The sequence below is a fragment of the Artemia franciscana genome, unplaced genomic scaffold, assembly GCF_032884065.1.
Source record: "Artemia franciscana unplaced genomic scaffold, ASM3288406v1 PGA_scaffold_34, whole genome shotgun sequence".
NCBI classification, from domain to species: domain Eukaryota; kingdom Metazoa; phylum Arthropoda; class Branchiopoda; order Anostraca; family Artemiidae; genus Artemia; species Artemia franciscana.
Window position 1 is genome coordinate 195273 of NW_027062670.1, and position 12648 is coordinate 207920.

The window sequence follows — 12648 nt, forward strand, 5'->3', positions numbered from 1 at the left end:
TGTACAGACTTGATTGTGACTTTAAATAATCCTTGAAGACACAAAATGCTTACTAGTTATAAATTATGGACAAATTTTCGCTTTAATCCCAGAACATTGCACATTGGTATATCAGTTGTCCAATCTTCGTTGCTTTCTTGTGTTTTGATGAAACCGCCAGAGGCTATACTGTTTGCGGCGAAAGTTGCTTGTAATTTTTATCTTATTATACTAAAGCGCCAAAGATACAACTCGTAAGTGTCTTATTCTATTTGAATGAGCCTTTAGGTAGATTCTGAAAAATATGCAACTCAGGTTATAATAATGTTAGCTAAATTGGTGAAAATTACCGCAAATTACCGTAGTACTGCCTAAGAGAAATCGAGCAATAAAACATAAAGGAGGCCTTGCCAGAAATTTGAGTTTTCCTTTAAAATCATTTCCGAAATGTATCCACTTTAAACCACTTAATTTATTACGTTTAAATGAAATTTGAAATAATTTTCACCTTCAAAAGATGCTTAATGGATGCTGGACAAATAATAGTAGAAACTTTAAATTGTTCACGATAGATGGGACAATAGCATAATAAATCTTGTCATCTCCTATGTGGTATGTTCTGCACCTAAAAATAGTTTAATCCACAAAATACAAATCGATTCAGCTTTTGACACTTTATGAACTTAAAATCCTTGAACGTTTTGAAAACCCTTTCAATCTTAGTAGAAAACCATAAAGGTATTCTTTCGTACTTGAAGGATTCAAGTATGTGAGGATTTGTATTTGAAGATTTTACCTTTTTCCTTAACATGTGAACGAGTCATTATGGATCATATTCTCAAATCCACAGATCAAATAAGTTTTTGAACCATTTCTTGTGAACATGTGTGATTCATGAGCATATGTTCTGAGTGTTCATCTTTTGTTGCTTTTCATTAATCTCTTCTTTATTTGAGCTTTGTTTGCAGAATGTGAGCTTGCCTGTGCAGTAGTAGCACATTATTCCTTTCTAGATATTATATTTATTTTACAAAAATGTAAAATATAGAATGTGTTTTAACTATTTTAACTCTCTCGGCATCTCTGGAATCTTTCCTGGTGGGTAAAGGCAGCACTTCTAAAACTGTAGTAAAAAAAAATTATTCGGAGTGAGGCTTACTAAGGCCAAGATTTAGATAATACCTGTCTTTTTCATTCTGCTATTTAGCTCATTGGGTAGTTGAGACGGAAAATATGCACGATTTGGGCTCACAGAGTATCCAGGAGGAGCCTGCTGGGTGAAATCTAGCCAAACCTAGTGACTTGTACATATGCTGACCTATGTTCACATTCCTAAGACAAAATGAAAAAACTTAGTACAACAAAGAAAAATGAGGTGGCTCAGAGCCTGTGAAAAAAAAGAAAGAAATATGGAAACATTTTGGCCGAGACTTGCGCTCAGGTGTCCTCTGTATAAACAGAAGAACAAAAAAGTAGATAAAAGCCCGTGATACAGTACAAAAAGGTAGGCCTTAAAAACGAAAAAATAAAATAAAAGAGAAGATCTACTTTCGTGGTTACAGCAGTAGCTGCAACCTAGTAAAGACCGATTGCCTAGTGAGAATAAATTGCCATCTGACACTGATTCGGAAATGGTAACTATTATTTCGGTTCATCTTAAATTAAAAGTTCATTGCGAAAAGAAATTTATGTTAATTCTGAAACCCTTCGAAAATAGCCTCAAATCGAAATAAAAAAACGCACCATTGGAATCAGCTTGGTCGAAAACCTTGAATTGGGCAATTAAATTCTCCTATATTCACCATCAAAGAAAATCACTTTTTTGCAGCAGTAGCACTGATGTCTCTTTTTTTTCTTTTTTCTTTTTTTTCTTTTTTTTCATATGGCATCAGCTCAAGAAAAATTTTAAGTATCAATAGATCGCTTTAAAAGGAAAATTAGAGGCTTAATGCCGGTCGGGATTAAAAATAAGAGCTCTGAGTCACGAGGTCCTTCTAAATGTCAAAATCTTTTAAGATCCGATCACCTACTCTTAAGTTAAAAATACCTCAATTTTTCTAATTTTTCCTCTCCCTTCAGCCCCCCAGATGGTCGAATCAGGGAAAACGACTTTATTAAATCAATTTGTGCAGCTTCCTTCCACACCTACCAATTTGCATCGTCCTAGCACGTCCAGAAGCACCAAACTCGCCAAAGCACTGAATCCCACCTCCTAACTCCCCCAAAGAGAGTGGATCCAGTGCGGTTAGGTCAACCACGAATCTAAGACATTTATAAGCATTTTACAAGATTTCCGGTTTTCCCCTCCAACTCCCCCCGATCTCAACAGATCTGGTCGGGATTTAAAATAATAGCTCTGAGACATGAGTTCCTTCTAAATATCAAATTTCATTAAGATCCGGTCACCCGTTCTTAAGTTAAAAATACCTCAATTATTCTGATTTTTCCAAATTAACAACCCAGAGCTCCCCCAAAGAGAACGGATTCTTTTCAATTATGTCAATCACGTATCTATAGCTTGCGCTTATTCTTCCCATCAAGTTTCATCCCGATCTCTCCACTCTAAGCGTTTTCCAAGATCTCCGGTTTCCAAAATTTCCGATTTCCAAGATTTCCGGTTTCCCCCTACAACTCCCCCCAATGTCACTGGATCTGGTCGGGATTTAAAATGAGAGTTCTAAAGCAAAAGATCCCTCTAAATATCAAATTTCATTAAGATCTGATAACCCGTTGGTAAGTTACAAATACCTCATTTTTCCGAATTACTCCCCCCTCCCAACTCCACCAAAAAGAGCGGATACGGTCCGTTATGTCAGTAACATATTATTCAGTCTTCATTTAGTCTTCGACCTGTCAAGCCATATTTTGTCTGTGAAAAGGATTAATTTGAAAAGAGGATTACTTTCTTAATTAATTAGAGACTGCTAAGTGAATTCATCCTGACTATTTCTCAAGTGAATTTTTGTGAATTTGAACAATCTTTTTGGATTATAAACTTTGGAATGATGCTGTATGGGATGTAAGAGTACCGTGGAAAACCCCCGCAGGTCTTGCTGTCCACCTGGCCACCGACTAAAAGGTAATTGCCAATGCCTAAGTGGGCCTGCTAATTTGAAGATAAGGCTTTTTTCTTAGTATTTCCACTTTACTGATAGCTCTTCTCGTAATTATGTCTTCCAGTTTTAAGTAGTTTGAAGTTGCTCTAGCCCGCCTTAAAGGCTACCCACTGTGGCCTGTGGTCATTCCAAATTCTGACAATGATGCAAAAGGACTAACACGTCACGTAGTTTTTTGCTATGGAGACCACTCTGAATGCAAAGTGTTGAACTCAAACTTGGTCAAGCTTTCTGATAACCCAGATGCCCAGAAGGAGACTGGAAAGGCGTCGAGGCAGCTTTTTCAGAGCTAAGGTCTTTTCCTGACATTTATAAGCGTGCTTCCAAAACGTACCTCGCAATGTTCCCAGCTAATGATGCTAATAACACCCAAAATGAGACACCGACTCCGGACCAAATTTTGCAGAAAATCGCTTTTAGTCAAATCGAACTAGCAAAAATGAAAGAAAACATTCGTTCAGAGATAACACGGGAAGTAACTCAGCAAATTTCAAAAACTGCATCAAACGGTACCAGTCTTGATCCTGATGATATAATCAGAAAGGTGTAAGATTCGATATCGTTAGAGTACAATGCTAAATTTGAGAAAATTGAATTGGCACTTAAAGGACTATATGCGATGGTCAAAAGCCTCGAAATGAGAATTCAGTGAACGGAAGAAAAGATTGATGATTACGATCAGGAGAAGCAAATGGACAGTTTGGTTTTAAACGGTTTAAAACAAAAACCAGGTAGTGAGGTTAAGAAAGAAGTGTATTCCCTGATCAAGGAAAAAATGCGAGTCAGTGGTGTGCAAAAGAACCAAATTGTTAGTGTTTTTCGGTTCAGATTGAACAATGCTAATGAGGACTCTACGAAAGTTGCCCCTGTATTAATTCGATTCTTGGATGTGAACAATGTGCGAACGGTGTATAAAGAAAAATCAGCATTGGCGAAGAGTGGAATGTTTCTGTCCGAGTCTCTTACAAGAAAAAAACGTGAACTACTGAATGCCGCAATAGACTGTTATGGAAAGTTCAATGCATGGTCGGACAAGGGACAGGTACTCGCTAACGTTCCCAGCCAATCTGCTCTGCGCAGGATTAAGACAATGGCTGACTGAATATGAATAAAGGAAGATAAAGTTAATTTGAATAAATTGCATTTGTATTTTTTTTTACCCCTTACTTCTTTCTCTTTTTTTTCATGTGCGTTTTGTGCTTATTTATAAGCCGTTTGTCTAACTGTTTTGTATCATCATGTTAGGCTGAGAAGTTGAGGATACACAGTCGCGTCTGAATTTATTGGGAAAAAATCCTCGTATAATTGATACGTTTCTAGCATCTAATATTGCAGCAGATGACAGAGGATTGAGTTATAAGCCTATGCGATTAAGTACTTATGTTGAGATGTCGGCACTTAGTAAACTTGGTAGTTTTGTTGATTTTACAGTATGTTGTTGGAACTGCCACGTGACAGGTTCATATGATGAGATTGTTGATTTTTTAACACGGTGTCCGAATATACAAATTATGAACCTTTGTGAAACTTTTTTAAATGTAAACACCATGCTGTCGTCTTATAATTTTCCAGTTTATAAATTGATTGTAAGATGTCGCACTGGTCTGTCAAGAGGTAGAGTCGCTTTTTTGGTAAAACAATAGCTGGAGCATAATCTGAGAGAAGACCTTGGTGTATGGATAGAGGGTAAGTTCGAAAGTCTTTCAATTGAGGTAGATTTTAATGCGCAAAAAGGTGGAAAAATGGCTCGAAAAATAACAGTGTTTACGGTACTGTATATGCCACCGACAGCGAGCTTTGATGATTTTTCCAATGGATTTGAGTACCTGATGCCGAAAGTTAAAAAGTCTGGAAATGAATTTGTGTGTATGGGTGATTTTAATTATAATCTTTTGAATGCTACTGGAGATAGTCTGGAATTTTTAAACCTTATGTTTTCTAATGACCTTTACCCAGTTGTTACGTTGCCTACAAGAGTGACCGAGAAATCAGCGACACTAATTGATAATATTTTCGTGTCATCAGAAAGAATCAATTCAACATATGCGGATGTAATATTGACGCCAGTGTCTGACCATTTCCCAGTTTTAACCAAGTTCCAACAGAATGCTCCACCACGCAAGAGGAAAGACCGAGCGTTTGTCCAAGAACTGAAAAGTAAGAATATTCTGCGATTTAGAGAAGAAATAAGTGTAGTCTCATGGGAAACAGTTTTTGAACAGACATATCCATCGATAGCTTTTTCAAAAGTATAAAACTATAGTGACAGATATTTATAATTCTATATGTTCTATGAAACAGCTACGATCCAGCTACGAATGAATCCAAGAAAACCATGGATAGACCAAGAACTCCTTGCAATGATAAATTTAAGAAATGGAATGTACTCAGATTATCTGAGATTTTCAGGGGATGAGAGGCGTGAGCATTTCATTGACCAGAGAAATAAAACTAATTCATCAAAAAGAAAGAAAGTAAAAGCATTCTACATGACAAAGATTAAAGAGAAAGCAGGCGATCCGAAAGGTACGTGGGACATAATTAATGGAATAATAAAAGGAGAAAGAAAGCCACAGGAATATAGTCTTGAAGTCAATGGTAAAGTGATAAATGACCTAGAGGAAGTAAGTGAGAATTTTGCAAATCATTTTGCAGCAGTTGGTGAAAGAATTTATGCTGAAATATCGTCTGATACTTCTGTGCCAACGCAAACTTATGTGGAAGACCGTGGTGACGGACATGAAATGATAATTGAACCTTGTAGTGAGTAAGAAGTGAAAAAAGTGATAAGCTCAATTCGTTCTAATGGTGCAGGTATTGATGGCCTTAACCTCAAAACCTTTAAAGTGGCAGCGAGTTATCTTCTTCCTTATATTGTTTTTCTTATTAACCTTTCAATGGAGCACTGAGATTTCCCTGATTCACTGAAAATAGCGAAAATAATACCGCTACCAAAAACTGGCATCCTAAAGGATCTTTCCAACTGGAGACTCATCTCAGTCCCACTGCTCCTTTCAAAGATTTATGAAAAAATAATTCATAAACGGTTATACGATCACCTTACAAAGAATGGATTTCTAACTGAAAAACAGTTTGGCTTTCGCAAAAACCACTCAACGGTTTATGCTGTGCAACATTTGATAAATGCTGTGAATTATGCTCTTGAAAAGGGACCATATGTTTTATCTACTTTTATTGATTTTAAAAAAGCTTTTGATACAGTGGTTTTTAGTATACTTTTACATGGGTTGAGCGGTCTTGGAGTTCGTGGAAAATTTCTTAAATAGTTTGAATCTTGCCTAAGAGGGAGAAAATTGAGTCTGTGCATAGAACATAAATAGTCGAGTATTGTTGACATAACATGCGGTGTGCCACAAGGTTCGGTTTTAGGTCCCTTGCTGTATTTGATTTATGTTGATTCTATCAGGTTTTATGTAGCAGGGCTTCTGACATCATTTGCGGATGACACTGCCATTTTAGTTACTGGCAAGACAGTACAGGAATTAGTAGATAATGCAAATAATGCGCTCCGAGGTCTACACTCATTCGTGTCCGAGAGCTTACTTGCTGTGAATGCAAAAAAGACTAACTACATGATATTCAAAAGAACTGGAACCCACGGAGAGTTGCCGCAGACAATCACATTTAATGGAGTGAAAATTGACCGAACAGAAGAAACATGTTATCTAGGATTTGTTATTCATTGTAATTTGTCATGGAAAAAGCATAGTGGTATTGTGTCTTCTAAAGTCTCAAGAGGTGTTGGAACACTGCGTCGCTTTAAAAATGTTTTTCTAACCAGTGTCATTATTATGCTGTATTATTCTTTAATAACTCCATACATATATTACGGTTGTTCACTTTGGGCTAGCAATTTTTACGGTAATTTCAAAAAAGCACAGATACAACAAAACAAGGCTTTACGAACTATAGGTAAGTATGAAAGAGGCGTTGTTATTACTGAATCTATTTTTCGAAAGTTTCGTATTTTAAACGTAGGACAAATTAGAGATTACCAGATTGGAACGTTTGTATGTCAGTGTTTGAATAATATTGGCCCAAAGTTGTTTTCTGACTTATTTAAAGGGAATGCTTTTCACGAGTATGATACAAGAAATCCGGAAGTGTTGGCAAGCCAAGAGCGAAATATTGCACGTTCAGGTATTACAATAAAGCATATGGGTCCTACCGTTTGGAATTCGATTCCTGGGGGGGATTGAAAGTGCAGTAAGTCTACCCCAAATTCAAGGCACGCCTGAAGAAACACTTCTTGACAGGCCTGCGTTGAAAAAAAGTGTTTGTTATAGTGATTGGAAGTTGTGAGACGACAGCATGTTTTGTTTTTTCCCTCTTTCTGTGTTCTTTTCTCTCTCTCTTTTTTTTTAGTAGTATAGATGAAGTTGATTTGAAGCAAGAAATCACTTTGACTACCTTTACAAGCCCATTTGGGCTTTCCTGCAGTCGAAGGTAGTGTGTGATTTATAGTAATTTTGTTTAATAAATTATTTGTGAACTTGAACTTATCTTGGACTTGTGTTTATTCTTCCCACCAAGTTTCATCCTGATCTCTCCGCCTTAAGCGTTTTCCAAAATTTCCACCCCCCCCCAATGACACTGGATCCGGTCGAGATTTAAAATAAGAGATCTGAGCTACGAGGTCCTTCTACATATGAAATTTCATAAAGATCTGATAATTTCTTCGTAGGTCAAAAATACCTCATTTTTTTAATGTTTTAGAATTAACCCTTCCCTCTCCCCCAAAGAGAGCGGATCCGTTCCGGTTATGTCAATCACGTATCTAGGATATGTGCTTATTTTTCCCACCAAGTTTCACCCCGATCCCTCCACTCTAAGCGTTTTCCAAAATTTTAGGTCCCCCCAACTCCCCCGAATGTGACCAGATCCGGTCGGGATTTAAAATACATCAAATTTGAGACACGATTTCCTTCAAAATATCAAATTTCATTAAGATCTGATTCCTCCTTCGTAAGTTAAAAATACCTCATTTTTTTCTAATTTTTGAGAATTAACCCTCCCCCCAACTGCCCCAAAGAGAGTGGATCCGATCCGGTTATGCCATTCACGTATCTAGGACTTTTCGTTATTTTTCCCACCAAGTTTCATCCCGATCCATCGGCTCTAAGTATTCCAAGATTTTAGGCCCCCCACAACTCCCCCCAATGTTGCCAGATACGGTTGGGATTAAAATAAAAGCTCTGAGATACGATAGCCTTCCAAACATCAAATTTCAATAAGATCCGATCACTCCCTCATAAGTTAAAAATACCTCATTTGTCTAATTTTTCAGATTTAACCCTCCTCCCAACTCCCCCAAAGAGAGCGGATCTGTTCCGGTTATGTCAATCACGTATCTAGGACTTATGCTTATTTTTCCCACCAAGTTTCATCCTGATCCGTCTACTCTAAGCGTTTTCCAAGATTTTAGGCTTCCCCACCCCAACTCCCCCAATGTCACATGATCTGGTCGGGATTTAAAATAAGAGCTCCAAGACTCGATATCCTTTCCAACATCAAATTTCATTAAGATCCGATGACCTGTTCGTAAGTTAAAAATACCTTCTTTTTTCTAATTTTTCCAAATTAACCGTCCCCCCACTCCCCCAGATGCTCAAAACGGGGAGAAACGATAATTTCTAATTTAATCTGGCCTGGTTCCTGATACGCCTGCCAAATTTCATCGTCTTAGCTTACCTGGAAGTGCCTAAAGCAGCAAAACCGGGACAGACAGACCAACCGATAGAATTTGGGATTGCTATATGTCACTTGGTTAATACCAAGTGCCATGAAAAGGCACTTTTTGTGATGTTTCTCAAGGGATGGGGATTGTGGGCTACCAGAACATCGTAGATAGATTTTTAATAGCTTATATTAAAGCTATTACTCACATTTATGTTCTTCTTATAAATTCCACCATCTGCAAGTGCCAAGTGGCACTAAAAATGACAATTTTGGTGCCATATCTCAAGTGGAAAAGATTGGGCTACTGGGCCACGAGAACTTCTTCGAGAGATGTTCAATGAATGATTTGAAGACTTTTGCTCATATATACGTGCTTTATATCAATTTTACCATCCTTAAGTGTCATATAGCTCTTGAAACAGCATTTTTGGTGGTACTTCACTTCTCAGGTGTCAAAGCTTGGAATAAAAAAACAGTACCATTGCAATAATTATGGTCCAAAACCCTAACTAAAAATTTACAAGAACCGCTCCCGTATACTCTCTGTGAACTCTTAGCCTGAACACCAGTTCTTTAGAAGATACTTATTTTTTTTTAGAAGGGAGGAATATACGCCACACTTCCAATGAGGGAGACGGCTAGACAGAAGAAAAGAAATAACGAGGGATTTCTGGGATGAGGGTCGTGTTCTTTTTCTAGTTATTCTAAATACTTTTTGCTAGTAAGTCTAGGATAAATAAAAAATACATTTCTTGAAATTTCTTGAAACTGAAGGATTTTGCTTAAATAGCTTGTAATTTCTCATGCTTTCTTAGACAGAAGAAAAGAAATAACGAGCGATAGAAAGAGACGTGTTCACTTTATTCACTTTTTTTTTCCCAGAAAAGAAGAAGCATCTCAGATATCCGTTTTAAGGTTTTAAGAATAGCATTATCTAGTAAGCTGTCAGACATTCCGAATTTGGCTATGTAATCAAGGAGGCACACTCGTGCCTCTATAAAGAGGCGACACACGACAATGTTAAGCGATCTTCGGTTCCAGTGGTCGCAGAGGGATGGGGAGGGATGCATTTCGTAGCCCGAGCTCCAACTAAGAAACCTGCAAAATTTCATCCCCCTCCAAATTTTCCTTCATAGGGAAAATCTGGCCGAAAGTTTCGACTCGTCAACCCCAGCCCCCCTTTAACGTTGTCCGATCGGGCTGAAATTCACAAGTTAAGATCCCCTAGGGCCCAGGAGCTTATCCGCGAAATTTCAGCTCGATCCGATAACTCTTTCCCTGTTTTCCAGAAACCACGCATAGCCACTTAAAATTCATTTACTTTTTTTTTCTAGACGCCTACAGGTCACATCCGACATCGGATCTGGGTGTACGAAGACTCATTCGATGCGGAATTCTCCGAGTAATTTTCCTGGAAAGTTTCATAGGAAAATCTTAACCCCCCGAAAGTTTCGACCCTCCAACCCCCCCCCCCCCTTTTAACGTTGTCCGATCGGGCTGAAATTCACAAGTTAAGGTCCCCTACGGCCCAGGAGCTTATCCGCGAAATTTCAACTCGATCCGATAACTCCTTCCCTGTTTTCCAGAAACCACGCATTAGCTATTAATTAACGGATTTCTCTCCATAAGAGCCCATGTTAATTTGAAATTTTTAAAATTTATTGAGAAGTTATATTTACACACATGCAAGTTATTAGCTCACTTGGTAGAGCGTGTGACTTTTAATCCTCGGGTCTAGGGTTCAAGTCCCTTACGGGCGGTTTTTTTTCACAACATCAAAAAATTTTGATAACACCTGGACAGCTTATCATTTGAGAGATAACAGAATATTAGCTTCTTATGAGCAAAAGAAACATTTCGGTCATTCTATCTATTTTTTTTCTATTTTATACAATGATTTAAAAGCGGGGGGGGGGGTTTCCTCTCCTAATTCCTGTACGAGGAGTACAGGAATTATTAAATTACATCCACCATGGATTGTAGAAAAACGTACAGAAATAATATGAAAAAAACTTCGTTTTCTTAAAGAGTTAAAGAGGCTGCGTCCCAAAGTCGAACCTTAAAACGTACAGGAATTAGAAGAGGCAGTTGGGGGGCTGCCGCCCCCCAAACCCCCAGCTTTTAAAGACTCTTTTGTACAGGTTTTTTGTTTTTTTGCTAACCCCCCGCTCTTGGCTTGGGAAAGGCCCTCTTTTAATTAACAAAACATTGAAATGAATGAATAATGGAATAACTTCGAAAAATGTTAAACACAAGAGGACAGGAGAACCATTGCGCCGAAACTAGTAATTAGTAACAATGAAGTCCCCCCACAAAAAAAACCTGTACAAAAGAGTCTTTAAAAGCTGGGGGTTTGGGGGGCGGCAGCCCCCCAACTGCCTCTTCTAATTCCTGTACGTTTTAAGGTTCGACTTTGGGACGCAGCCTCTTTAACTCTTTAAGAAAACGAAGTTTTTTTCATATTATTAATATATAGATGGACTCTCTTTTTTCTGGGATGAGGGTTGTGTTCTTTTTCTAGTTATTCTGAATACTTTTTGCTCGTAAGTCTAGGATAAATAAAAAATACATTTCTTGAAATTTCTTGAAACTGAAGGATTTTGCTTAAATAGCTTGTAATTTCTTATGCTTTCTTAGTCTACTTTCAGAACCGAAAAACTTATCTTTTTGTTAAATTCTTGGAATTTATTTCGTTTAATAAAAGTTATGGGCAATAAGTTTCCCGGGAAAACAAAATTTACGGACAGTCATAAGGAAAAACCTAGCTAAACTAGTCATCGAGAGCATAAGATCTTCCCATTATAAAAACCATATTTTCAAAATTGCATGCCAAAATGACGGATCTTTTGAGTGTGAAATATGAGGTTGAGGTGGAGAATTGGCATCATCTATATTTTTTTTTATTAGAGGAGATTTAAGTAATGATTTATAGGTAGGATTTATAATCCAGTTGCTATTGATTTTCGATTACAGCACAGCATTCAGTTTTCATATATCTCACTTTAGGAATACTGACATCGAAAACTACCAGTTAAGAGACACAAATGTATTTAAGGAGATAATTTATGGTAATACTAGCTGTTGGGGTGGCGCTTCGCGCCACCCCAACACCTAGTTGGTGGGGGCGCTTCGCGCCCCCCCCCAAGCCCCCCCGCGCGCGTAAGTCGTTACGCGCCATAATAGTTACGCGCCATTGTAGTTGTGTCCCTATGTCCCACCTGTGAATATAGATATATATATATATATATATATATATATATATATATATATATATATATATATATATATGGTTTTAACTACGTAAAACTTGCGAATATACAACATTCTTTGCTGTCCCATTGTCTTTGCATATAAATAGATTGTCAGGTTTACCGACTCTTGAACATGCAACATATAATGGTCCATGGGAAAACAATCTGTATTCAGATCTATACCTCATGATTCTAATGATTGCCCTTGAGCTTTGTTGATGGTGATTGCTAATCGACCATTCCCTGTCCCGGTGTCCCGGTCGTCATTTATATCCCCCTGTTTCCCCCGGTGTCCCCGTTGTAGTTGTGTCCCTGTGTCCCGGTCGTCATTTATATTCCCTGTGTCCCGGTCGTCATTTGTATCCCGGTGTCCCGGTCTGTATATACATTCGTTTTTTAGTTTTGTTTTTCTCCTTTATTTTTTTCCTTTTTTTTTCTTTTTTAGCTTATTTAGATTTTTAGATTTTTTAGTTTTTTATTAGTTTTTAGTTTTTTTTTCTTTTTAGTTTTTTTTTGTCCCGGTCGTCATTTATATCCCCCTGTTTCCCCCGGTGTCCCCGTTGTAGTTGTGTCCCTGTGTCCCGGTCGTCATTTATATTCCC

General features: G+C 37.7%; 1 long non-coding RNA gene across 1 annotated transcript in view; it reads right to left on the reverse strand.

Moving 5' to 3' along the window:
• Positions 1-12648, reverse strand: part of LOC136041732 (uncharacterized) — a 36533-nt gene that overhangs the window by 8341 nt on the left and 15544 nt on the right. The window contains exon 2 of the long non-coding RNA XR_010621095.1: positions 54-1311. This is a non-coding gene — a long non-coding RNA (uncharacterized LOC136041732). The remainder of the gene's footprint in view (positions 1-53; positions 1312-12648) is intronic.